General features: G+C 45.4%; 2 long non-coding RNA genes across 4 annotated transcripts; both read right to left on the reverse strand.

Annotated features, from left to right (window-relative positions):
* Positions 1-957: 957 nt before the first annotated feature.
* Positions 958-21922, reverse strand: LOC310898107. Of its 3 annotated transcripts, XR_014582965.1 has the most exons (5): positions 18694-21922; positions 18246-18402; positions 14276-15211; positions 3555-8586; positions 958-3011 (listed from the first exon to the last, which is right to left on the reverse strand). It is a non-coding gene; the product is annotated as an uncharacterized lncRNA (long non-coding RNA). The 3 variants fall into 3 exon arrangements; XR_014582967.1 differs by having other exon boundaries at positions 18246-21922; XR_014582966.1 differs by lacking the exon at positions 14276-15211 and having other exon boundaries at positions 18246-21922.
* Positions 21923-22188: 266 nt separating this feature from the next.
* LOC310897510 lies at positions 22189-24840 on the reverse strand. The gene is made up of 2 exons (XR_014582359.1): positions 24680-24840; positions 22189-22953 (listed from the first exon to the last, which is right to left on the reverse strand). It is a non-coding gene; the product is annotated as an uncharacterized lncRNA (long non-coding RNA).
* Between the last annotated feature and the right edge of the window lie 603 nt (positions 24841-25443).

Consider the following 25443-nt stretch of genomic DNA (forward strand, 5'->3'; position numbering starts at 1 on the left):
GGGGGGTTCACTCTTCTGTGATTGTTTCTGTCTCCATACTAAGACTGAGAACAAAAGTCTCCTGTCAGATTTACATCTCAAATATTGAATATCTTGTTCTTCAGTGCTTGGTGCTTATCAAAGGAGCAGAATATTGCAGTGAAATAGACTGTGTGGTAAAGATTCAAGAGGGAATTTAAATTCATGACAACTGTGATACAGGAAATGCATTTTGGTTTTAAAGCTGCATTTTTTTTTCTCCTAAAAAAAAAAGGTAGAATAAAATACAGAGAAAATATTTTGCTAGAACTGGGACATCAGTTGTTATTCGTTCCAAGCTAAGTCTTCTCCTGCAGAGACCATTCAACAGAAACACAGAAAGAGCCTTTTGTTGCATTGCACAATACCTCCAACAGACCAATTTCTTGCAAGTGGGTCACTTTGCACACAAGACAAAATTCTTATGTCCACAAGGTAAATTCTGATTTGGATACTCTGTTCTTCTCTTCTATAATGTGGAGCTAAATTCTGACAATAATGAAGCAGAACATGAAAATATCATGACTGGCACTTCTGACAGCATTTGTTTTTGCAACGTGAACCATGTGCGTTATTTTCAGTCCAGCTTCTGGTGGATGGCTACATACATGTGAAATGTCACCAGACTAATATTGTTGGTACTAATTGGCCAAATAATGAATGACTGTCGAGTCTACTCTAAGTACGCCTGGAGGGTGACTCTTCCAAAGCAGAGCTAAGACACTTTGCCAGGGCACCAGCTGCACAGGAAAAGGCCTGCAAGGCTGAGCCTACTCAATATCTAAAGGGAAGTGTGCAACACCCAGGGCGATTCAGCACATTCTCTCTCAGAAGCTCTGAATTTATCTAAAAAATTTCTTAGAGGGGTCTCTCAATGAGCTGCCACGTCTAGGTGTAATTCAGCAACATTTAGAATCCGATCCAAGAATCTCCCCATCCTTATTATTTTACATTTTCACACAAGACTTCATGATTATTGGTTTGGAACATTAAAATGCAAATGATAGAGGAAGCAATACATATTTAAATGTACAGTGTCAGCTTGGTATAAAAGCTCTTCTGGAACAGAATGACACTATTTTCTTCAGTAACTTCTAAAAGTGGCAAAATATAAATGAGAGGAAAGAAAAAAAAAGACTCAGGTCTATTTGTATTCATGCTTTATTGGTCACGCTGAAAGAAAAAGCTTAGTAAGCTTGGAGGGGGAGGCGGGGGGAGAAAAACGGTCATTAGTGTAAATGCAACCCACAGCTAACTGTGTGACTTCCCAGGCAGTGCAGGGAGGAGGAGAGAGCACCAGGAGCATTAGATTTGAAACAAGGGTAACCTCCTCTCTACAGAAGAACAAAAAGGAGCTTTGGCTTATCTGGTCTTTGTCACTTCTGGAATCAATATCCTCTCCACGTAAACACAAAGAAGAAAAGGTGAAAAAGGACGAAGCCAGGGCAGAATACAGAAAGCCTCTCTGCCTCCAATCCCATCCTTGTGGGATGCCCTGTTATTTTCCAAATTTAACTTCTGGCTAAGGAGTGACAGAAGGTCACTTATTCTCATGATGCTTTTTCAAAAAGCATGTGGTTACCAGGGCAATTCAGAATACTTCCCACTTTACCTTTTTATTAACACTTTCCCACTGCCACATTCAGTATTTCCTGAAGAGATAAACCAAGACTTAAAAAATGTATGAGATATTTTTTGTAGTCTAAAGATGTAGCTCATCACAGTGCACCTGTGCATTCCCCATTTTTACTCAGTTTCTGCACCTTGTACACATGCTGCCACAAATTGTCCATGCTAGCTCCACTTGCTCCATTGGACATGGCCCTGCTTCCCATGGAGGGACTGCAGGATTGGGATCTGTTTTAGCAAATGTGAACACCTATTACAGACAGTCCCAAAAGGTAGATCTGTATTTAGTCTCTAAAGTCCGTGAAATTGAAGACCATCTGGACACAGGTCTGGACCAGCTCTCTGTTATGGAACAGCAGGTCTTGATGAACCAACAAAGTCTAGAGAAAACCTTATTCAGGTCCCCTGCATGCACACAATCACACAATCACAGATACAATGGTACAAACAGTCCTTCTCAGGTAGAGCTTAAATCAGTTCCCAGAATTTAGTCTGAATGTGTTGTCAAAGGTGGTTTTTTGCTGGAGGAGTTTTGTCTGCGTTGGCTTTTGGCAGGATGGGTACGGGAAATGGGAGAATAACAGCTCTGGCTGATGGAGCTAATGACGTGGCAAAACTGTTGAAGTGTGCACCAGTCCCTGGTAAGAACAGAATTAGGAGCTTTGAAACTTGTCTCCTTTGCAAATATCTACATTTTGATTATCACATGATTGGAATCCAGAAGGTTACAGCAAAACAAATTTTGGGGAAAAAACAAACAAACAAACAAACAAACAAAAAAACCCACTATTTTTAGACAGCCTGAAATTATTACGGGTTCAATTAAAATTTTGACAAAATCCTAAAGGAAATGTACATTATTCACACTGATCAGATCATCCTGAAATGGGACAATATTAAGGTCACAAATTCTGAGTTGCATTTGTATTTGCAGATAATCAAGCTGCAGTGTGAATCATCTTGTTGAGAGTCCACTGCTGACGTTTTCCATCACTACCAGTTCAGGACATGGTACCGTACCAGTGCTGTGACAGGTGCCTGGCCGGAGGCTGCTCTTTTGCTGCTGCTCTTTCCCTTCAGTGCACGGAAAGCTGCTGAGCTGTGGGTATGCTTTATGCCTCTTACCCGTCAAAAAGATATCTTCCATAATGCCAAATTACAGTTATAAATAGAAATTCATTCCAAATAGTGTCACCCACTCCTCCACCCCATCCCCACGCAGGCATTATTCAAATGAAAGGCTGCCTGTTCCCCAGGGTCGCCTCCAACTCGAGCCAGGCAAAGCTCACTGCTCCGGGGCTCCTGCTTCCTGCGCCAGTCAGTGAATCACACTGGAAATTGTGATGAGCGTGAATTAAAATACCCTGTGAAAACACATTAAAAAGCCCTTCTTCATTAGCTGAATGTCAGCAACAGGGTAACAGTCAGCACAGTGAATCCAATGCTACACCCCAAAGGACCCAATCAGTTAGCTAATGCCTTTCTAGAGGAGACGCTGTCCCAAAAACAGGACAGATATCTATTTGTGCTCCACTCGGCAAGGGTCAAACTGGCCAGACACCATTACTGTTTCCTTGTAAACTAGTCACCCTTTCCAAAACAGACTTCAGTTTGGTCTGTTCTAGATGTCTTTATAATTTCATATTAATTACTGGGATAGTAAAACATTTCCTTCTCAGACTTCCATTACAATTAACCTTGCCTAGAGTCTGGTCTGACACCAACAGGGAAGGTTCTTCCTCATTGTCTTCATCTTAGGGTGCTCTCACAGGCCAGGGAACATGGATCCTCCATCTCTATAGAGACCTTTTCTCATCATAAACTGAACTTCTTATATACCTGTGTATTTCAGCTCAGCTGTTCCCTGGACATTCATTAGTCTACAGGGTTTTCATCTATCCACTCACCTGGGTGTTTTCTGCAGGGTCTCCCTTTCTGCAATCGAATCCCAGTCCTTGGATTCACATCTCCTGGCCTCTGCAACCACTTCATTTGACTCCCGCATTATTTCCACTATAACTTTTGAAGACCTATTTACTTTTTCTCTTTTCTACCTGCTGTTCTTCTCTTCACTCGGTAACTTGCTCCCAATCCAGGGAGTGATGAAAAAAAAAATCTACCTTATATTTCCTTAAGAAGTATCCACAGGTGCAATTAACAAACTGAGCAGCTGCCTTAGCAAACTGGAGCAAATTACTGCTAGCTTGAGCCACTCTGCAACCCCATGCTGCCTTGCTTTAACAGGAATGGAGAAGACAATGAGGTTCAGAGACAGTCACAATGTACAATCTGGGCACAAATTCCTATCCAGAGGAGTACAGACAGCTTAATAACCATTCTGTTATACGCTCATGCTCCAGAGCTGTACCTATTTTCATAAATATCCCATAGCAGTTTCTCAGAGAGTGATAAAATGTGGGTAAACTGTGGTAAATCTCATCCTCAGGGTACAGATTTGGTAGCAAGGTAATAATTAAGGATAACCAGATGGCAAACAGGGTGGTTCTGTTTAGCTTTCCAACATGAACAGAACATCTGTAGCTGCTGAACAAAGCATTAGTTTTGCAGTATGCATAATTAGCTGATAGAGATCTAGATACACAATACCTCCAAGACCTTGATTTTTAGGGTAAAGAAAAAGGATTTAGACATGTATATGTACACCTACTAACCACTAACAGGTACAGTAGGTAGGTTTTTGTTTGGGTTTGTCTTAAGCAGAGATACACTACTTCATGTTTCCATGGGGAAAGCAGCTGTTGGTGCAGGTAGGAAAAAATTTCTATTATGAGCAGTTTCAGTTCAGTCACAGAGCATACATACTGAACCTGGCGTGCTTGAAACCAAGAGGGTAGTGGTGGTATCCTTCACCATCAACAACCTGCATGCAGGCTTTGACGGTGTGGGGACTACATTAACCAGTAACGCCATACTTCTCTGTCTGCAGCTGATGTGGCTTCTGCTCCTGTGCAGCTTACGCTTCCTCTAGGAACCGCTCTTAAGCCAACTTTGCTTTTCACATCAGGTTCCAACTCAATTTCCCAGACACTTGGGGATGGCTCGGTGCGTCATGGGGAGACACGTCAGCCTACACGTTAGGTGGCCAGCGGGGCTGGCTTGGCTCCCTCTGCCCCTCCCGGAGCCAGGGGAGGCTCCCAGGCTCGGTGACCCCGGGGAAGATCCCGTGAGCCGTGCCCAGTGCCGGGGGAAGGCCATCCTGGAGGCCAACACACAAAGGCCTCACCTCGCCCAAGCACACCTGGCCAGAAGCAGGACCTCTCATCCGAGCTGCTGCCTGCATTGCCTCTGCAGCCGGCGGCAAGAGAGGAGGCAGCGCTGGCTGATTCATCCCACTTAAGCCAGGTACAGGGGTAGGTGGGATGAATCACTGTCTGGCACTGCCCCCATTGACTGCAGGAGGAATTAGGCAATGAACTGAGGTGAGATGCTTCATTTCTAACTAAATCAGGTTCAATTAATCCCACCCTCTGTTGCACTGTGATGAGGGAGTCTAGCGATGGCAAATTGTTTGAAAAGAGAGACTTTTCCTCGCCTCAGAAAAATGAGATCACTTTGTTATTTGTTTTCCAACTATGCTATTTGTTCTGAAGTGTGGATCACAGTTCTCTAATACTGCAGGTAAAATGAGAGGAGACATCTAAATCACTGATGCAATATTGCCAATTGTTTGTATCATATTGCTGGTCTCTAGCAGTATGTGCTGTTTCTTGAAGCCTTGGGCATTGAAAACAAATGAGAATAGCACCTTCCTTTTTAATATAAACCAGAACTTTATACTTCTGGTCATCTGGAAAACAAGCATGAAAAAGCACAATTTGAGTGTTCTATGCAAGAAAAGAAAAAGAAAAAAAAAAGCAAATAAAAAGTACTGTGGAAATATTAAAAAAGAAAGAAAGAAAGAAAGAAAAAAGGAACAGCTGTCCTTCATTTTAATCTAGTTTTCAAGCCTGACATATGATTTTCTCCCTTTTGCTTCTACTAGTTTTGCTGATGACCCATACGTCTACAAAAGAATGAACCCTAAGATAGTTTGCAAACATACAGTTAAAAAAAAAAAAGAAAAAAAAAAGAAAAAGAAAAAAAAGACCTTGAGCTGTAAATTCCATTACAGCATGGTCAATGAATGGCACCAAAAACATTAGCTTTGCACCTGCTCCTTTATGAGCTGGACACTCCAGGATTTCTGTTCTATTTTCTTCCACACATGGCAGGGGCCATGCGCAAACATGCAAGTCCATCTCTGGCTGCTTCTTGTTCGTTGGGCTGTTGCGTGAAAGCAGAATAGTTCAGAAAGGTTCCTTGGCCTTCTACGTTTCCCTGCACTGCATCGGATGGGGTCCCAGGTCATGTGGAAGAGTCACACAGCACTGGGTAAGACAAAATAACCCTGCGTTGGCTTGTTACCTCTTCAGTTACCCATTCCTTCAGGCCTCAAGGCTCTATCATCAGCTGCAGGTAAAAGCCTTCTTTCCCCCAAAACAGGAAAATCTACTGAATTTCAGCATGGGACTTAGTGTTCAGTCCAACTCTTGAGGAAGCTGGTAAAAGTAAGTCTTTAATAATGAAGATTAACCAAACAGTGCATCTTAGATTTTAAAGGATGATTTAGGACAGCACAACCTTCCCCACGGCAAGTAGCATGTAGCAGTTGCAACTCTCATCTCAGAAGCAAAGCTTCATAAGCATAAGAATGATGAAGTAGGAGTCCAAAAGGTTTCTCTTACAGTTTTGCTGACTTCTAGTTAGGGTTGCTGGTACCTGTCATTCTTAAAATGAGATTGGGAAGGGACTTGGTGGAGGAGGAGCACTCATACTGCCCAGTGATTGGAGATCCATGAGCAGGGCTCATGCCTTCACAGCCAATTTCTGTATTATTTGGGCAAGCCACTGCTCTCCCAGTCTTTGTTAAGTAGCAGTATTTGAAATGGACCTATTCTGCTCAGTCTTTCATGGATGGTGGATAGTTTAAACAATCTTAGAAACATTCTGAAAATCTGCAAGGCAAGGAATTATCCATGGTGCAAAGTATGACTAATGTTTGTGTGAGTCATTGAATGTGTTACTGAAGACAGTTTAAGAGAAACGAATATGCAGAAAAGAAGGCTGACCCTGCAAAACCCACAGATCTCCTGCGGTGTGAACCCTGGATGTGAGTACACCAAACAGTGAGCTGGGATTTTTCCAAGCATCCCGCCACAGCCTGCTTCTGCTGGGATGCAAAATGCCCACTGCCAGGCCACAGCTGAGGGCTTTGGAAGTCCCTCCATATCTCCTCGTGATGTGTGGAGAAGCAGGAGAGCCTGGAAGTGAAAGACAAAGGGCAGCTTGCCCACCAGCAGAGGAAATGTCGGGTCCGCGATGCTCTGGCTGGCCACGCTGCGCACAGAAGCCCGCTGATGGAGAGCTGACCCTGGCGAGCTGGCCATCTGGTACCCACAGCCTGCTGCAGCGGGAGGAAAGGAGAGCCCAGCAGCGCTGCGGCCAAACAGCCGGCAGCAGTGGCAGCCAGGGAAATGGCCTTATTCTTTTGGCAAAAGCCTCTCCGTGCATCCATCCATACGCCTGTTCCCTCACCCACCCCCTGTCTGAATGAAAAATCAGGGCCTTCCTGACACGAGGCAGCGCACGCCAGATGCTGAGCAGTCAACGAGACAGATGCTGCCAGGGGGACAAAAGAGGTAATCATATAAATACTTAAAAGCTCTTTTTAATCAAAATGCTCATTGTCCTTTTTAAAAGGAAGGTACTTTTTAATAGCCATTTAATTCCCTTCGAAGGCGAGGAAGGGGCGGAGGAAATATTTCTTTATGAGGCATTATTTTGCTTTCATAAATGCAGTAACTTAGCTGAAACTTTCTTCCTTTTATTTTCAGTGTTTTTTTTTTTTGTTTTTTTTTGGTTTTTTTTTGCCTGTGGGAGCATATAAGGATAGAAAACTTGGGGCTGACAGCCTCCACTATTTGCTTTTGCTGTTTATTTCCATATTTATCTCTAATACTTCCATTGACTGCCAGCCCTGCTTGTAAGGGCGTATAGACAATCAACCTATTCTTTCCCCCTTACAGAGTGAGGTTGGAGGGGAAACGCCTGCCTCCCCAAGGAGAGGAACAGCTGTCTTTGGGAACGGCAGCATCAGCTTTCCCCTTCTTGACTGCACAGAGGAAAGGCAAAGAGCAGCAGGACGTGGCATCCCAAGTCAGAAGCACTTGCATGCTCCCTCCCAGCCTCCCTGCATGCTCCCCTCTCCCTGTGAGAATGCTGGCACTGATCTCGAGCCTGCCATCGTCCCAGGGGATGACACCATCTGCAGCGAGGCTGATGAATGAGTCTCTGAGCGCCAGCAGCAGGCGGCACAGACAGCGCCCGGCCCGCTCAGCTGAGGCGGAGGTAATGATGGGGGAAGAAACCTAGTTTTGTCATTGAGCCTCTTCCTGAACACATCCCAGTCAAGTGTTACCCTACCTCTTTCATTTGTGAACGCAGCTCCCATGACAGTTCCCACAGCAAACACACCGCTGGCAGTGCCAGTTTCTGTGCACAGCTCTGCTCCGAGTCCTGCCTTTGGATCCGACGGGGCCTAACTAGGCTCAGCTACAGTGCCTTATTTCTGGCATGTAAATAGCACGAGGTCAGTGTCACCTCTTATTTCTCACAGCCTGTCTTGCCTGTAAGCACCTCTTTGCCATGGCACGAGCAATTCAGAAAGGTGCATCTGGCTTAATCGTCACAGACAGGTTCAGTGCTGGAGCTCTTTGGGATTTATTTCCCCTTTCCCTCAGAAAGCAATGCCAGACTCTTACCTGATGAGGGATTTTGCCAAACCCGAAGGAAAGCTTGCAATGTGGCCCAGGATGATTACTCAGGAGCGTGTCCCAGATGTGTCACGGCTCCATGACTGATGGCTGCCAGATGGTGGCTCTGGAGAGGGCGGAAGCAGGTACTATTTTAGCATATTTTTGTCTAACGTGACCCCTTTGGAAGAAGGTAGACATGTGGTAAGCAAGAGGCAGTGTCCCTGGAGATGCCAGGTTAAATGCAGGGCCCCAGGAACGTCCCATTTCAGCTTGCATCACCAGCGCACACTTTCTAAACTCTGCCCCAGGATTGTGATGGCTGGTTCAGGGAAGCCAGGCTGCACCCATCCTGACAGGAGCTGAATCTTTGCAGCACACAAACCCTTCCAAAACCCTCTACTATAGGAACCACAGCAAGAACTGGTGGCATCCATACCAGTGAGAACAGGGACTGTTCCCTCACTGGCAAGCAGGGGATGTTTGGGTGGCATGGCAAGGGCACTGCCAGCTCCCAGGGACTTCTCCCATCTGAGAGGGTTTTGCACTTGGACCAGCCTCCAGGGTTTCAGCCATCACAGTTCAGGTTTCTTCACAGCATCGCTCTGTGTATAGGAAGTGTCATTCAGAATACAGTCACAGTGCAGGAAAATATTAGGAAAACACCAGCTGATATGGATAATTAGCATATTGAACAACTGCTGCTTGATTTCACACACAATACTCTTTCCTCTGAGGTAGTGCCCCTCCCAAATTGCTTAAAATCCACATGAAAAAGAATTTGCAGAAAATTTGCAGCAATATTATTTCGTTTATATTCAGACCAAGGGCTACAGAGGGAGATCGACAGCTAGCAACACCAACAGAGAGAAGCAGTTCGTCCTTCTGTGCAAACCTTGCTCCCAGCAGCTTGGGTGAAGAGACCAGCTCCTTTCATTAAAGACACCATGAAATACCAAGGGCCGAACTTTCCTGAGGCAGTAAATTTTGTGTCCTCCAGTCTATCCCATGCCTATGTTTCTGCACCAGTGGGAGGAAAGTGAGCACATCCCCTCCAGGGAAGCTCCTCAGCAGCTTCCTGCAGGGTCAGACTTCATTCACCCTGATGTGAATGCTCAGGACTGGAGCGTCTTGAGTTATTTACTGGTACTAATTTATGTAATGAATGTAACTTTTTGTTCCCATTCATGAAGCCAGCACAAAGAGGAAGTGCCTTTTACAAGCATGTTCTTTCTTCACAAGAGTTTGCATTAGTTCATGGTTTGTTTTACAGCTAATAGCTCTGAGCATTAGCAGTCATTTGCTGTGCAACCTGTGACCAAAGCTGCTATCCCACTTCTTCTTTGCTTGGGACAACCAAAGAATTACAAACAGGACTGTCATTTTCTCCCATTTGCTAATTACTGGCAAATAATAATAATAACAATTGCTGTGTAAATCTAGCATGAATTTTATGAGGTATTTAAAAATAGACTGGAGAGTGCTAACTGGGCACAGCTTTTTAGACTGCTGGTATTTATGATGTTTTGTTTTCTACAAATAATTCCAAAAGTCAGAACCCCTCCATGCCTGTAAAAGGCAATAAAAGGGACTAGAGGTACCAGCAACATGCATCAGCAGCTTTTATTTTTACAGGTATTTGTGAATACTCATTTGTTGCATTAACCAAAGGGTCTCCTCTCTTAATAGCTAAACAGAAGATGGCAAGTGGCAAGGCAGAGGAAACATTATCAGAAAGGCTGTGTGAAAAGTCTTCCAAGCAGATGGACAAGTTAGCAGAATTCTCAAAGCTTCTCCTCCTTGCTCTCTTGATGGTAGGGCACACACACCCCATATGCATGGAGGAGACAGTTGCATATTCCATCATCAATCCACCTAGTAATCCTCACCTCCTGCTTTTCCAGACAGCACCAGTGAAATGTCACAGACTCTGTTAAAGGCCTGACATAGACCTCACAACCTCTCCATCAAAGTCACATTCAATTCACTGGGAGATGGATCAAATCAGATTTTTCCTTGCTGTTGGCAACCTTTCACAGCTCTGAAACGAATCTCTTACAGGCTGTTTTCAGGTGCTGATGTTCAAGCCAGTGCAAAAACAAAGACCGAGGAATACGTGTATCTGCAGCAGCACATAAGATATTCAGCTGTTCCTTCCAGTCAGAGCCAGCTGATACCATGCTTCATTAACCTGCACAAAATTTGCAGTCTTCCCTCTTTCCCTAAGCAATAATTAACAGCTGAGTGCTGTAATGACTTTATGTTTTACTAAGACTTCATTTTTTACTAAATATAAAGCAGCACATTTACTAGCACATTAAGGAGTATTACCATCAATAATTAAAAACTGAACTACAACTGTCCAAATAAATGAAAAAAGCATATTTTATAATGCATGATTCCTGCTCTCATATTGCATTTAGTCACTTCCTAATTTGCAACAGCTAGTGATTCACCGCAAATTAATGTTATTCTAATGTACATATGCTTTACAAATGAATCTTTAAACATCTGTTCTTCCCCTCTCTCTGGTAAAGGTACCTGTGAGTGCAACTGGGAGAGAAAGCGATCAGCCAGCAAAAAAGAACGAAGTGTAAAGAGACACACAGGAACCCCATAAAATACACAGGAAAAGTCCTGCTTCACCTGTCTTTTAACTACCAGGATGCAATGGAAGATATTTTGTTTTGCAGGATTGCTGAGATACTTCAGTAACACCCAAAACCTGAAAGGTTCACCAGTGCTGTGCTAATAAGCCAAAGAATTATTAGTGGGGTTCAAAGGGGTGGTGTAGATCAACATCTGTAAAGGATGGGTGTTCTTACAAGGCTCGTTCATCAGATGGAGCCATGACATTGCCACAGACCCCAGAGGACAACGTGCAGAACTGGGCTGCCCACTCTGCACCACCTGCAGACACTCGGAGCCGGAGCACAAAAATTAAAGGTCAAGGCCTGCTTTCACTTTCTTCTCTATGTCCTGTTTCCTACAGCATCGCTGAGATGCCACACAACTTGTTCAAAACATCCAGAGGAGCACCCATCCCCTGTTCATCAATGAGCTGGATTTTAGGGTTCCTTAGGCTTATGGAAAATCACAGCAGCTTCCTTAGGGACAGGATCTGACTTAACCTGGTTATTTAGAGAGCAACATATGGATTAACACATGGACTTGAGAGAGAGAGAGAGAGAGACAGAAAAGGAGATTGATAATCATAATTAAAAGTCTATGAGACACTCATATACGATGCTTTGTTACCAGGGTAGGTTGTATTGTCTCTGCCAGTGGAACTTAATAGCAAGTCATTAGCCATCAAATCACTAATACTGATTTAAAATCAAATAACGTCTCTTTGAGATTTATCTGTAAGAGCTTGGGTGTCTGAAAAATAATGTGCCAATTAATCATTAGACCAATTAGGGGCTGCAGGTTAAATATGCTATGCAAAGCAGAGACACGGTTTTCTGCAAGACAATAGGTCTGGTTCTGATTTCATTTACCGAGAGAGACTCCACTAAATCCAATGTTTGAAGTCAGACCCATGAGAGCAAAATTTGGCCCAACCTCTCAGATTATCGTTTTTTTTTTCACCCAGTGTATGAAGAGAAGAAAACCTCATTACATGCGATCGCCTGCTGTGACACATTATTTTAAATGTAAGTTTTTCAAGGTGTGAGAAAGTGAGAAAATCAAATTGAATTAAAATAAAAACACATGCCTTTCTTTTTTGCCTTCTGGTATAATTTATATATACTCACTTTCCTGTTTATATTGCAAAAATAGACAAAATTGTTGAAAATAAAATCACTTCCTAGCTAGTACATTGGAAGGAAGTTTGAGCCTGGAGGAAGTTTTGCAGCTGAGCTATAGACTCCTGGGGAAAGGGAGGCTTTGTAACAGAAGTGCTGCTGACACAACCTTCAGTGCTGTGGTGCTGGCAGTTCTTACAGCGTGTGCAAGGTCTTTTAGTCTGAAAAGTGCTAAAAAAGAATTGAAGGCAGTTTGTTTTCAAAGGCATCACTTTCCATCTTATCATGGGTAGGTTATAGTTAGGGGGATACGTATTTGTAATCCATAATCACTCTGGCCAAGCCCCTTTTAGTTATTCGTATCCAAACAAAATTTCTTTTGAAGGGAGCAAGAAGTTCTGAACAGGGTATAGTTATATACAGTTACACCAAAAAAAGCACACTTTAATTAATATTATGGAGAGAACTCTAACAGCTGCAAAATCATGTATTGAGGAGGAGAGGGAAGGCTTAGATAAAGCCATTCACGTGTTTCCAGCAAGGTACAGATTTTCCTATCTCTACATCACTATGGAGGGCTGAAGCATACTGAAGTAATGCTGGCCTCGGTTGTTTGGGCTGTGCAGACCCTATTTGTCCTGTTGTATGGCAGGTTATTACAGCAGACACTGGAGGAAGTCCTGGCTGCTCTTTGGCCAGTGGAAAAAATGCAGCTATGGATTTCATCCCAAAGGTCAAACCCAGGGGAGAAACAGAAGAGTGAATGAGAATTTACAGAGCTTCATACTACATCCTCAGTGTTAGGGCAGGAGTGTTCATGTTAGCACAGATGAGGCACCTTTCAGTGCCATCAAAACTACCAAAACAGCAACAGCTAGCATTTCTCATGCTCTTTTATTGGGAGTATCACTACGGAGTTCAGCGTCACCTCACTGATAATCCACAGCAGCCTTTCCAGGTGCATTAGGCTAAGCACCGCTTTACAGCCCTCAGAGTGGGGAGAGGGGCAGGAAAGCTAGATGGGTGGCATGGAAACTGAACCAATCTTACGTGAATTTAAAGTGAGACCTTTGAGGATTCCAGCTGGGTCTCCATGAAGAAGCATTGCACCACTATAAGGTGTGCCAGAGTGATGCTAAGGACCATTTCCACATCCCTTCTCTAACGCTCTGGTGAGAAACAGCAGCACCAGTCACACAGGGTCCCCCATTGCTCACTGGGCTTACTGCTGTAGTATTTCATGGTCATTGTCCACCATTACCTGCTTGTTTCTGAAGCGTGTTCATGAAAAGGATAAGGAAGAAAATGCACCCGACACACAACAGTGTGTGGCACATGGTGTTAAATGTGTTTCCTTTAATGCCACACAAGGGACGTTCAGCTAAATGACTTGCCATACATCAGCCAGGGGCATTGTTCCAAGCCTTATTCTTGTAGGAAATCTTTCGGACTGAATAGAGAACTGAGCTTTCTTAAATTATAACTGTGCACTGCCAAACCCACGCTATTTTTCATGATGTGGGCTGCGGGCCTCTTACTCTGCTGTTTGTAATCTAGAAAGTAGAAATTAAACATCCTCCTTACCTGCCATTTAGCTTCCCGTTCCAAAAACACTAGCTTTTGTTTTCTTCCCTGTTAACTGTTTCCTTGCTATTTATCCATTTCAGCCTTCTTGCTGGGGGGAAGCGTTCATCTTTTGCTCTAGCTCTTCACAGACATCGAAGCTGAGCCTTGGGGGCATGGCAGGGGCACGGGCGATGTCTGCTGTGTCAGCTGGCTTAATCTCTGTGGAGGGCCATGGAGCAGCAAAGGACGTGCCCTTCCCTCTGCCTAGGGGTTACAGCCCCGTCTGCTGCACAAGCCGCTGACCTCCAACTCTGTGCCATGCTCCGCCAGCGCCTGGGGAGGAGAGGCAGGCGGCTTGGCCAGAGCTGCTGCCCCAAGGACTTCGCTGCAGATGGTCCACGGGAGCCCTCCTGCCTCTTTCTCCTCTCGATTCCATCCCTTCGGGGAGGAATTGCAGACCTCGAGCTGTGAAGACGACTCAAGGACGTGGAGCGTCCTTACCTTAACTGGGAGATGCTGGAAGGAGCCAGCTGGCTTCTCCATCAAGTTGCTAGCGCCGCTTCACAGAGGGGTCCTTAAAGCCAGGAAGCAGCTCCGGATCACTGGTGTCGGAGAGAAGGAGCTGCTGGCCAAGCATTTCCAGTTCCAGATTCTTGTGGCCCCAAGAATATCACAAATCTTCGAGGGTTAAAATCAGCCCATCAGAAAGATGACTTTTATCCAGCGAGATAAGTTACGTTAAAGATCTGGATTTTGGAAAGGCATGAAACAAAAATGAAGGATTTGTACTGCAGATTCCTGTTCAGTATTTATGTCTGTCCATAAGACGCCCAGGAGCTAGTAAATCTGTTAGAGTTGTTTTAATAACTCTCAGATAAGGCTAATTTACTAATCTGCCAATACTGAAAAGTATTATTGCTGTGCAAAAGTAGGTCCACTCAGTGCAAGCATGAATTTTCCTAACTGTTGGGAGATTATGGACATGATAATCTCCTACTTTTGCTGCTGATTTATATTGTTTATTAACTGTCCTCTGTTCCAAAAGCTCAGTCTTTGCCACTTGCCAGCTTTAAGTGGAATTTACAGTGTACGTATAATTACAGAGAGACCCCCCCCAGAGCTACATGTACAACGCACGTATGTATTGTTTTCTACATTGCAGAAAGTGCTGTCCAGAAATTTACATTTGAAAATATAATAAATTAAAATAAATGTTTCAAGTGATGAATATATTTTAATTTTTTAAAAATTCTGGGTGGATTTTGGCAAATCTGACCAAGCTCATTCATTTCTGTTTGGCTAGGAAACATGGAAAGCAGACATATATACATATACCTTTTCAAGCTTTCTCAGGTCCTTCAAGGAGGAGGAAGGAGATCCCTGGGATACAAATAGAGGACATAACTCGGGGCATGTTCAGGACTGCATTGGACATTCCTGCTGGGTGATATGGGAATTCCATCAGGCTCTGCGTGAGACATTGGGCTAGGCAGCTTCTGATAGGAACACAAAGGAAAACCGGAGCACGTACCCTGTTGACTGCACAGCTGCACAGTGCCCATCCTTTCAAAGGAAGAGGTAAAGGTCCTGGCCAAACAACTGTGAGCGGGTGCACTGAAAGTCTGCATTGTCATGGACATACACACACATGCGCACAGGGCTGCTGGTGTGAGAACTCCAAGGGCAGCTTTATCACAGCCACTTCCCTGCAGCTGCCTTTGCAGCCTTCAAAACCTAAATGCTCTTCTAATATTGGACTTTCAGTATGGAGCTTTATGACTTCATTTGTCATATAGTTTTATCTTAGGTGCTGCCTTTATTTGTGCTTTAAACCAGAGGCTGTGTGGAGAAAGGGCAATAACTTGCCTATAATAGGGGGCAGAAAGAACAATTTCCTTGCCTCTTTTTGCACAAAGCAGAGGCAAAATATTCAGTGTAAGAGAGTTTTGATGATACCTTATCTTTCAACTCTTCCTCATATTTCCCAGTAATGGTGCTATTATGTATCTTTGATTCTTTTTATGATTACAGCCTGTGACATCCTAGCGCAATGCATGAATATATCCGTTTGCAATGATATGGAAGCTTTCATTTCCACTTCACTGCTTCCCTTATCTGCCAGCTGCCCATCACTCTCTGCCTCTTCAGCACCTTCTCTTTTTCCTCACTCCTCATCCCCCCTTCGCCCCAAAAGGGAGAAATCGACTTTCAGTTGAAAAATAATCTTAGTATGATAACTTTCTGACCCTGGGTGGAAATAGTAGTTACAAATGGGACCTGCTTGCCCCGTGTCGATCAAGGGGGAGGTAAGTTAAAGACAGCACAGTGGAAAAAAAGGTGGAAAGCGTACAGAAGTACCCCAGCACTACCTTGTGCAGGACTGGCAAGGCTGGCAGAAGTACATGCCTTTGCTCACATACGTGCCTTAATCACAGTGGCCAAAGCTATGATGGTTTTCTTTATAGGCTGGTGAGGGCGCAGGTGGCCTGGAAAGATGATTACTTTGGTGATAGGATACACAGGAACCCCAACGACTAACAGATTAGAGAGATCTGATGCATCCTAGTTAATCCCAGGTCCCTAAACTCTCAAGTGCTGCTGGGAAGGGAAGGGAAGGGAAGGGAAGGGAAGGGAAGGGAAGGGAAGGGAAGGGAAGGGAAGGGAAGGGAAGGGAAGGGAAGGGAAGGGAAGGGAAGGGAAGGGAAGGGAAGGGAAGGGAAGGGAAGGGAAGGGAAGGGAAGGGAAGGGAAGGGAAGGGAAGGGAAGGGAAGGGAAGGGAAGGGAAGGGAAGGGAAGGGAAGGGAAGGGTCCTATAGTCCACCTGCTGTGAGCTACAGAGCATTGGGGCTAATGGCTGGGTTTGTGGTTATGGGGCAGGTGTAAGGGTTGGGCAACCCGAGCCCTGCCACTGCTCCCTGGCATCGCCTCGGCTAAGTCACCCAACCTCCCCAGCTCCCCTCCTCACGGCTGCTTTACCAAACCCCATCCCACCACAGCTGATGGGAGCACGGTGCAAGCCACCAAGGACGGACCGACTGCCACGTTTCTCTGGTTCCCACCTAGCACAGTGCCAATGCAAAAGCAACCGCAGCAGCCTGGCAATGGAGCTCCTCGGCTTCACCACTCACAAATAGCTGCATGATTCACTTAGCAGCCCACAGACCACAGCCTCTCCTGCTGTAAAAGGCTGCTTCATTGATTTTAGTAAGCACTTCAACCCTCTCCCCAGATAATTTAACCACAGGTGTATTTTATCTCCACATACTTTCCTGGAGTTACACATGACCTTCCCAGACAAATCTGGTTCACTGGGTTTTATCCTTTAATATATTCCCTTATGCAAAATATAGCTTCAAAAAAACTATATTTATCACATTCTCAGTAAAAATAAAGAGAAAAACCACAATTCCTTCTGAAAACCACAGTTCCTTCTGAAAAAAAAAATGCTCAGTCCTTAAAATTTTCTGTATGAAAATTAAACAATCAGCTTAAGTTCTATTTCCTCTTCCCTTCCCCAGAATAATATTAGTTTCTGCTTCCACAAAGCACATAGATCATCCTCAGCAGGAAGCCAGGTAGAGCACATTAGAGAAGAAATGATATAGTGGATTACAGTTTATGAAGAGAAGAGGCAGTGCCTGGTTGGTCTAACCATGAAACGTTGTCTGGCTGAGGTATGTTTAATCTTCTGCTATACAGACACCTACTAAGCAACTTATCTTCTTATGGGATATTTTTAATAGCCTTTTTGGAAACACTGAATAATGCTTTTCTCAGTGCCATGCAGCGAGCCAGTTTACTGCAAACCTTTCTAGATACTAGAGGTGCACAGACCTCAGGAATTTCACATTTAAAATAAATATTTGCTCACTGAGACTTGGTTAGTTAACCATAAGGCAAAGTACTGCCCCAAAACAATATTTTTTAATGATACACAGATCTCACTTAAATAGGTTGAAAAAAAAGGAGCCAAAGTCTGGATCCCCATCCAGATCAAAAGCATACCGGATTTAAGCACCATTTGGTTTGAAGGCCTTTTTAAAAACACACAGTAGTCATAAGCTACAGTTCAATCACAGTTTCACATAGCTGGTGGAAGACTAGTTAAACAGGAGATGTTCTTGTCTACTCTGGCTCACCTCTTACTCAACAGTAATCACTTCCCAAGCATGCACGGAGCCACGACAAAGCAGTCACCCTGCACATATGACCCACAGCCCTGTTTCAAAGATTGCACAATTTATAAACATCCTAAGGACAGTGAGATCTTCTTACATCTAGGCATAGCACTGAGTTTAGCTGTGCAGCCAATGAAAAGCAATATCCGTGTCCTAGTAACTTTTTTAATTTTTTTTTTTTTTGGGGGGGGGGGTGGAACTAAAAACATGAGAACCTCTTATAACACAACAAAAACACAGTCTAGTAAGAAGCGTGGCCCTGTGTTCTGCCTCTGCTTTCCCTCCCCACTGACCTTCTTCAGAGTAGCTTGTGGACTTTGGACCACGAGGATGCCAGCCCCTCTGGCAGCACCACGCAGAAGCTGATGAAGGCAGTGGTCGGCTCTTGCACTTCTCTCTTCTGCTTGTTTCTTGGGGCGACCTTGTGCTGATGCTGATGATGCGTGTGAGCTGTACAACACACAGGTGGGAGAACCACAGGTGATGGGGCAGATGTAGCTGGCTGGTAAACCAGTTTCCCCTGAGGAGCAGATCTGTTTAATTACAGACAGCAAGTGCCTTTGGTCACCTCACACACAGTGGTCATGACCAGGCTTGGAAGAGCACCTTTCCCAGTCAAAATAGAAAGGGGCATTTATGAGATCAGCTTTTTCTCATCTTGCTGCTGCTTTGGGGCATGATACAAAGGCAGCCAAGAAATTACAGAGCTGGATTCACCCGAGCTGCTTGCTCTCAGCTCACCTTGTGCGCCATGGAGAGGAAGAGCTGTGTGAGGTTGGTTAGGTTTCTTTCCCTCACTCACGGCTGTTGACACCTTTGAAGCAAGTCAATGGTGACAGACTACTGTTTTAATTTCCACCTTTGAAACAGGAAAATACTGTTGCCTGTCTCCACCTCCCAAAGGTTATGCAAGATTTAAATCATCCTTTCATCTATTCGCTCCAGTTGTAAATGGCTTTGGGATTCCCGAAGGGGAATGAGTGGGTGTGTGCAAGGCCAGTTGAGCTCACCCACCCGTTGTTATGATGCAGCTCTGTATCAGCCTCTTTTAGAGGAAATCTTGGGCTCAAACAAGGGCTAAACTCTGCAGTCCATTCAGCAGGAGTGAAAAATCTTGCAGCACCTAACAAACATATTTCTCTTTTGGCATACTCTAATATTCTCATTCCTCAGAAGCGATCATGTTTTTAGTTCTGCTTGCCTTGAGGTCTCAGCTGTAAGTAAGACATTGCAGGAGGGAGAAAAAGGATCTTCCTGCACAGATCTGTGTTGGCATTTTTGGTATCACAGTCCAGGTGTGTCGAGGCTCAGAGGCTTTCCCTGAAAGTTGATTTACTCTGAGGAGTGTTTTTTTTTTCTTCCCACCTGCTATGTCTTCATCTTTACAGCTTGTCATGCTCTCCCTGCACTCGCCCAGGGACTGCCTGGATGCCAGCAAGGCATCAGTGGGGCTTGTGCTCTGACACCTCCCGAGGGCCTGGGGCTGGCAGCAGGCTGGCCCTGGTCAGACAGCTCCAGCAGAGCCCAGAGGAACTGCTCATGCTGGGAAGCATTTGCAGGGGTTTCTTTTTGGCTACATTTGGTGGTAAGGGCACAGGCAGCCAGTGAAGGCTGTCCCAGCCCAGCTGCTGGCTGCAATGTGCTCAACCAGACCCTTGCGGCTGCTTGTCCCCAGGTCTCCTGCCGTGACTGTGGCATGGGGACAGGCCTGAGGGCAGAAGAGTGTTGCTTTCCCTGGCACAGAGCCTTTGCAGGATCTCTCTAGACCTTCATGCACGGTGGAGCTCCTTCCTTCCCTCCCATGCTGTGCTGTGCATCTCTTGGCTTCCTCGGTGCGCGAGTGGTGGTGCCCACGTCCCCGTGAGAGGAGGGCTGTGCCGCCTGGGCACCACGTGTCCTACATTGGGGTGGGCCCCGGCTTTTGGCAGAGCTCCTGGCGTTTGTCTTGCTCCTGCACAGCGAAGTCAGGCAGCACTGCTAACATGTTGCCTTCTCAGGAACAACAACAACAAAATTATTTTCAGCTGAAATCACCGCTGCAAAACTTTTGCCGGCAAGCAATATAGCTTCATATTTATGTATATTTAAGGGCCCGCTGAAAGGAAACTCACTGACACGAGGAAGACGTCCAAGGAAATTATGATGAGCGCTAACAATGTTCCAATTAATTAATAGCAAGTGACACGGGAAGGCCACGTGTGATGGGGGACCATCTGCTCGGAGCCGTGGCAGCGCCGCAGCGTGGGGTGAGCGCGCGTGCGGGCGCCGTGCGTAAGCAAGGGCTCCCCGCCGCACTCTGACGCAGGTGGCTCTGTAGCTGCCAAAGGAGATTTTTGAAGGACACGGGAGTTTACTAATTAAAAAGATAAATCTCCCAAATTGTACTCCTATAATTACATTGTCATTACGGCAAGCACAGCTAAATTAACTTACGGGAGCACGGCTTTTGCCTGGCCCCGCTATGTTTACATACAAATCCCTTCGTGTAGAAGACCCTTGACTGCATTGCTGGCTTGTTTAGTACCATATGTTTCACCCTGTACACTCCAATGGGCAAATCCAGTCATCTTAATAATCCCAGTAACTACATCACGAAGTCTAGAACATTGATTTTGGTCATATGGTGCTCTGTCTCCCCAGTGGCAGGGGAGCCTGACTCACTGCCGGAGCTCAGATCAGCTGTCAGAACTCATCTTTTCTCCTTAAATAATTGCATTTGGTATTTTTCTGCCACAGCAATAGGCTCAGACCTTTACTTCTTTCAAAGTTCAGTCCTGCTTCCCCACTACTCAGCATTGTGGCCGGGGATTTGTGTGCACAGCTCTTTGCAGCAGTGATTTAAGTGAGGCTGCTTTGTACTGAAGCTGGCTAGGAAGAAAAGCATTCAATCTGGGAGAAGTACTGAAGCCCCAGACGTTGCAATGAGGAGCACGGCATGGTTAATGACAGCTGGGGGTCTCATCCCATGCCATTTGGGTGATGTTGCTTTCGCTGCTGCCAGCCCGTGAGCCAGCAGGAAGGCAGGGGCAGCACTGCAGTCAGCACCGGGTGGGACAGAGGGAAGGGACACCTCGTGAAATTGTTACCAGATGCCAGGAAAAACAACTCTGACCGCTATTGAAAAATATGCATAAGGAAAACAAAAGCACATTTCTAGAACCTGCAAGGATAATGTGGAAAAATTCAAGAGCCTTAAGCCAGTATTTAGCACCACAAAAAAAAAAAAAAAAAAAAGTGTTCAGCTGAACTTGGCCCAGGGCTGTCCTCCAAAGAACAGTTCTGCCAGAGGAAAAGAAAAATGGAAATTGCCTTCTTATAAATGCAGAGGAAAGGGGGAAGATGACATGAATCTGGTCCTTCTGTCCAGAGGCAGGTGAGCACTCCATTCCCAGGGCTAGGAAGAGCAGCCCCAGCTGCCTGTCTGCCATCAGCAGCAGAGGTGAGGCTAGGACTGGCTCCTGCCTCCTTATCTCCCTTGAGCAGCCTCCTGAAGGAGCAGGGAGGGGAGCTGCTATTTAAAAGCCACATTAAACTATTCGGGGTCACTGTCTGTAACAACACGAGGGGTTAAGAGTCACATGAATTTCCATTCCCAAGGCTTTTAAGGACCTGGTGATAGGGAGGAGCACCTCATTTTATGTCACTTCACAAAATAAAATGTCAGTGCATCAACATCGCTGAGCTGTATGTCTGTCTTTGCATTTCTTTCTCTTCTGAAATTAAACAAAAAGAGAGGAAGGTAACTCCAACCATTTGGCTGGCTTGACACCCAGCTGCACACCTGAAATATCCATGGGTCAGTGAAATCACTCAGATGGAAGGAGACACTCACACTGGTTGTGCTCTGTGGTGGACACAGAATCTCGGTCCCCAAAGGCAAGATTTTATCCCTTGAGTAACATCAGTGATCAGCAAGGTTTCAAGAGGCGTGACACCGCTCTGCACCCACAGCAGGAGATGTGGGTGGGCAGCAAGGAGGGAGCGAGCCGGAGGAAGGCATCAAGGGGTCACAGTTCAGCAAGGACCTGAATCTGCTGTGCCTTTTTATCCAGCTCTGAAACAGACATGGGCATGCCTGATACTGCAATTTGTTCAGTACAAATTGCACAGTTCAATTCCTTGCTGTTCAGAGGATCTGTATGATGAGAGCCTCCTTTGCATGTTTTTTATCCCAGCTTCAGGACAAGAAGCAAAAGCTGAGAGGCCACCATGGGTAGCTGCAATGGCATTTTGTCGTGGGTGAGTCAGGCCCACTCTGCCACAGCTTCACTTTGGGTTCAATGATGGCAACTGTAAATAATTTCTTCCTTCTTGTAGACTTTTCCTAAGACACCCAGGGAGCAGGATCATTGTAAAGAATAGCAGTGTGGTCAGGTACCATCAAGTGGGTACTCACGAACACAGATTTCAGGAGCCCTGGTCATCAGCCTGGTTTTATTTCCCTTGTTTTCAGGGGAAAAAAAAAAAATCAGACAGAAATCAGACCAACAGTAGCTGTGCCAGCCTCTGTCTTCCCAGTTCTTCTTGATAAGTACATCCCAACAGCTTAACAAGGAGCCCAGCACAAGCTTTTCATCACGAGCTTTACATAACCTGGAGATACCACTGGTCCTGCTGTACTGGTTCCCCACCCAGCAGAGTGGAGAGCTTTGTAGTTCCTCTTGCTGCCATTACAATACACTTCCATGCGGTTATTGTGTCTTTGTATTGCCTGTCAGCTCTCCTCACACATCCCACTCTGTTACACATCAGTAACATCAGTGTAGTAGGCTCAGGAACCAGGGGACAAAAAGGCAGGCACATCCTGCAAAGCCAGCCTCCCACCTTCCCAAAGCAAGCCCTGGGAAGCAAAGCCCTGGCTTTCTCCTCACATGCAGCAGGGTAGGGGCTTACCCCCCGGACCCATCACAGGTGAGAGCTGAAGGAGTAACCATCCTGCCCACAGGCTTGTATGGTGACCAGGTCCATCCCTGCTGCAGATGGAGGTGTGGGTTCTCTTTCCTAATGAAAAGAAGGAAAGAAACAAACAAACAAAAACCACTACTACTAAAAAAAGAATTTTAAAATGAAAAATAAGAAGGGGGAGGAAGGAAGAACCCCCTCTCCCCCCCAAGACTCCAAGCCTATCCGTGCCCAGCATCATCCTGTGAAGCAAGCCATGCATTTAAATGCAGCTTCAGGCCTGGGTATTCTCAGACGATTTTTTACTCAGAGCATTGCTTCTCTGTTTTCACTCCATGTATTTTCTGCACCATAACCCTAGCAAAGGAAGATCACATGCTTGTCCTGCTATCTTAAGATGCTTCAGGGGCCTCCTGGAGAGAGGAGGCCCCTCAAACCTTTGCTTTTAAGCACGTTGTCCTTCTTTTTCTTTTCCTGAAAAAAGTGATTTGTTTTTTATTTATTTTTTTTTAACCCCAAAGTAGAAGTGTGTCTGCATTGCTGTCAAGGAGCAGACCCTTATGGGCTGATTCAGCCAGCACTGAGCCCCATGCTACTGCAACTACCTGATTACCACTGCTGTAGCCAGTGACACTAGTCCTGGCCTGGGTATTTGCACACCAGACACAGCTGTGGCCATGTCTGTGTAGACACAGACTGAGGTACTGCCTGCCCAGCCTGACACTGCTGGCACAGAACTGGTAAAGGTTCACTGTCTTGATTTTGTAAACACAAAACCGTGCAGAGCTGTCATGCCTTTGCTTCACTTAGCCAGCAGCAGTGTGCTGGAAAACATTCTTTTTTGCCTTTAAAAATTTGCTACAAGTGTGCAGAGCTCCATAATTAAGAACAATTCGAGACACATCCAACAAACCTTGCTTACTATAGATGCTTCTCCTCAATTTAAAACCAGATGAATCTATATTTAAGAGGTTTCTGCTTTATTGTTATTACAAACAAAGAGTTTTAAGCAGCTGTGTGGACATGGGATTGCTGGCTGACTTAATGCCTCTTCTTTCACATTGTTTCCTCCAAGCTCTTGCTTCCTAACCTGCTAGGAGACCACACGTTTCTCTCTGGGGTGAAGTACATCAGTACTATAAAAACACAGTTTAACAGGCTATGTGATGCCTTATAACAATATTTTAGGAAATTTTTAGCTGAACTGGTAATATCTCTTCTTGCTGAGACTGCCTTATGCTTCCTGGTCCAAGCCTCTTTTGTCAACTGATTATGATTTTGACAAATGCTGTACATCCTTAGGTCCTGAAATTTTCCACGCTCTTGTGTCCTCCGCACAGTGAGGGAGAATTTCAGCAAAGAAGTCAAAATTTCAGAGGAGAAACACACACACACAGCATAGAGAAGCACAAATATGCAGCTAAAAAATTACCCACTTTTGGATTGGTTTGCAGAACTCACAGCATCATAGTTCAAAGTCAAAGCCTGAAATCTGCAGCAGGAGTTGCCTTTTGATAAAATTAGAACTGTCCCTGACATTCTCAAAATAAAAGGAAAAGGAAAAAAAAAGAAAGCTGCCTCAGTTTGACCACAGTGTCAGTTTAACCAACCTCATGGAAGACTACTAGCTGCTTGGTTAGCCACCTTGAGTAGGATCTGGACAAAGGAGAGCATGATGTTCCCATGGTGGTGGGTCTGTGGTGAGCCCTGTCCCGCACACAGCATCTGGCTGCCTTATGACAGCATCTTGTCCATGCCGAGGAAGAAGTTGGGGGGAAAACACTGGCTTTAGCTACAGCAGATGACACTCAGCCTCTACACTTACCTCTTACCCCTCCAGGAGCAGCCTTCTTTGGGTCAGGGGCACCAGAAATGAGAAGCTTGCCTCTTCTGGCCTCTCCAGCTGCCTTTATCCTAGTGCACAAAACAAGGCCAGGTGTGGGTTACAGCACCTGCCTTTGGTCATCAGCAAGCAAATAGTTTGCATGCTCCCTGGCACCATCCAGGAGGTGGATGGCCAACGAGGTGCTAACAGGGTGCCCAGCGCTGTCAGGACACAGGGCCGTGGCAGGGATAGCTCCCCACAGCCAAAGCCTGCCCACAGGCAGGAGAAACCTTCAGTGGGTGATAGGTTTCAGTGCCGTATAGGATTCAGTGTCATATCCTTTAGCCTCAGGGGCAGGGAGAGCTCCCTGCACATCACAGCTAAAACTTCTGGTGAAGAAGCTGTATAACGAAAGGCCCTTCAGGAGGAAAAAGAGCAATTTCATGGGGGTTAACTGATCTGTACACTGTCCGGGAGCACAAGATGGGAGTCCAGCCTTTGCCACTAGATCTCTTTGCAGAGCTGGGTGTGTCACTTTACCCAAAAGTAGTCACAGTTTCTTGTTTAATGCATGCCCACCTTGAAATTTGGGATTGGTCTGCAGCAACGACAAGCCCTTCTTCCCCCTCCTCAGTCTCACAGGGCTGTTCTGGAAAGAAATTCATTGACATCTGAGATCCTCCCATGCCATGGTGACGAGTCCCATAGAAAAGCTTGGAAGAAATGAATAGCTCCAGCCTGACAACAGTGCTTACACAGCAAAC

The sequence above is a fragment of the Anser anser genome (assembly GCF_964211835.1).
Source record: "Anser anser genome assembly, chromosome: 3".
In the NCBI taxonomy this organism is placed as follows: domain Eukaryota; kingdom Metazoa; phylum Chordata; class Aves; order Anseriformes; family Anatidae; genus Anser; species Anser anser.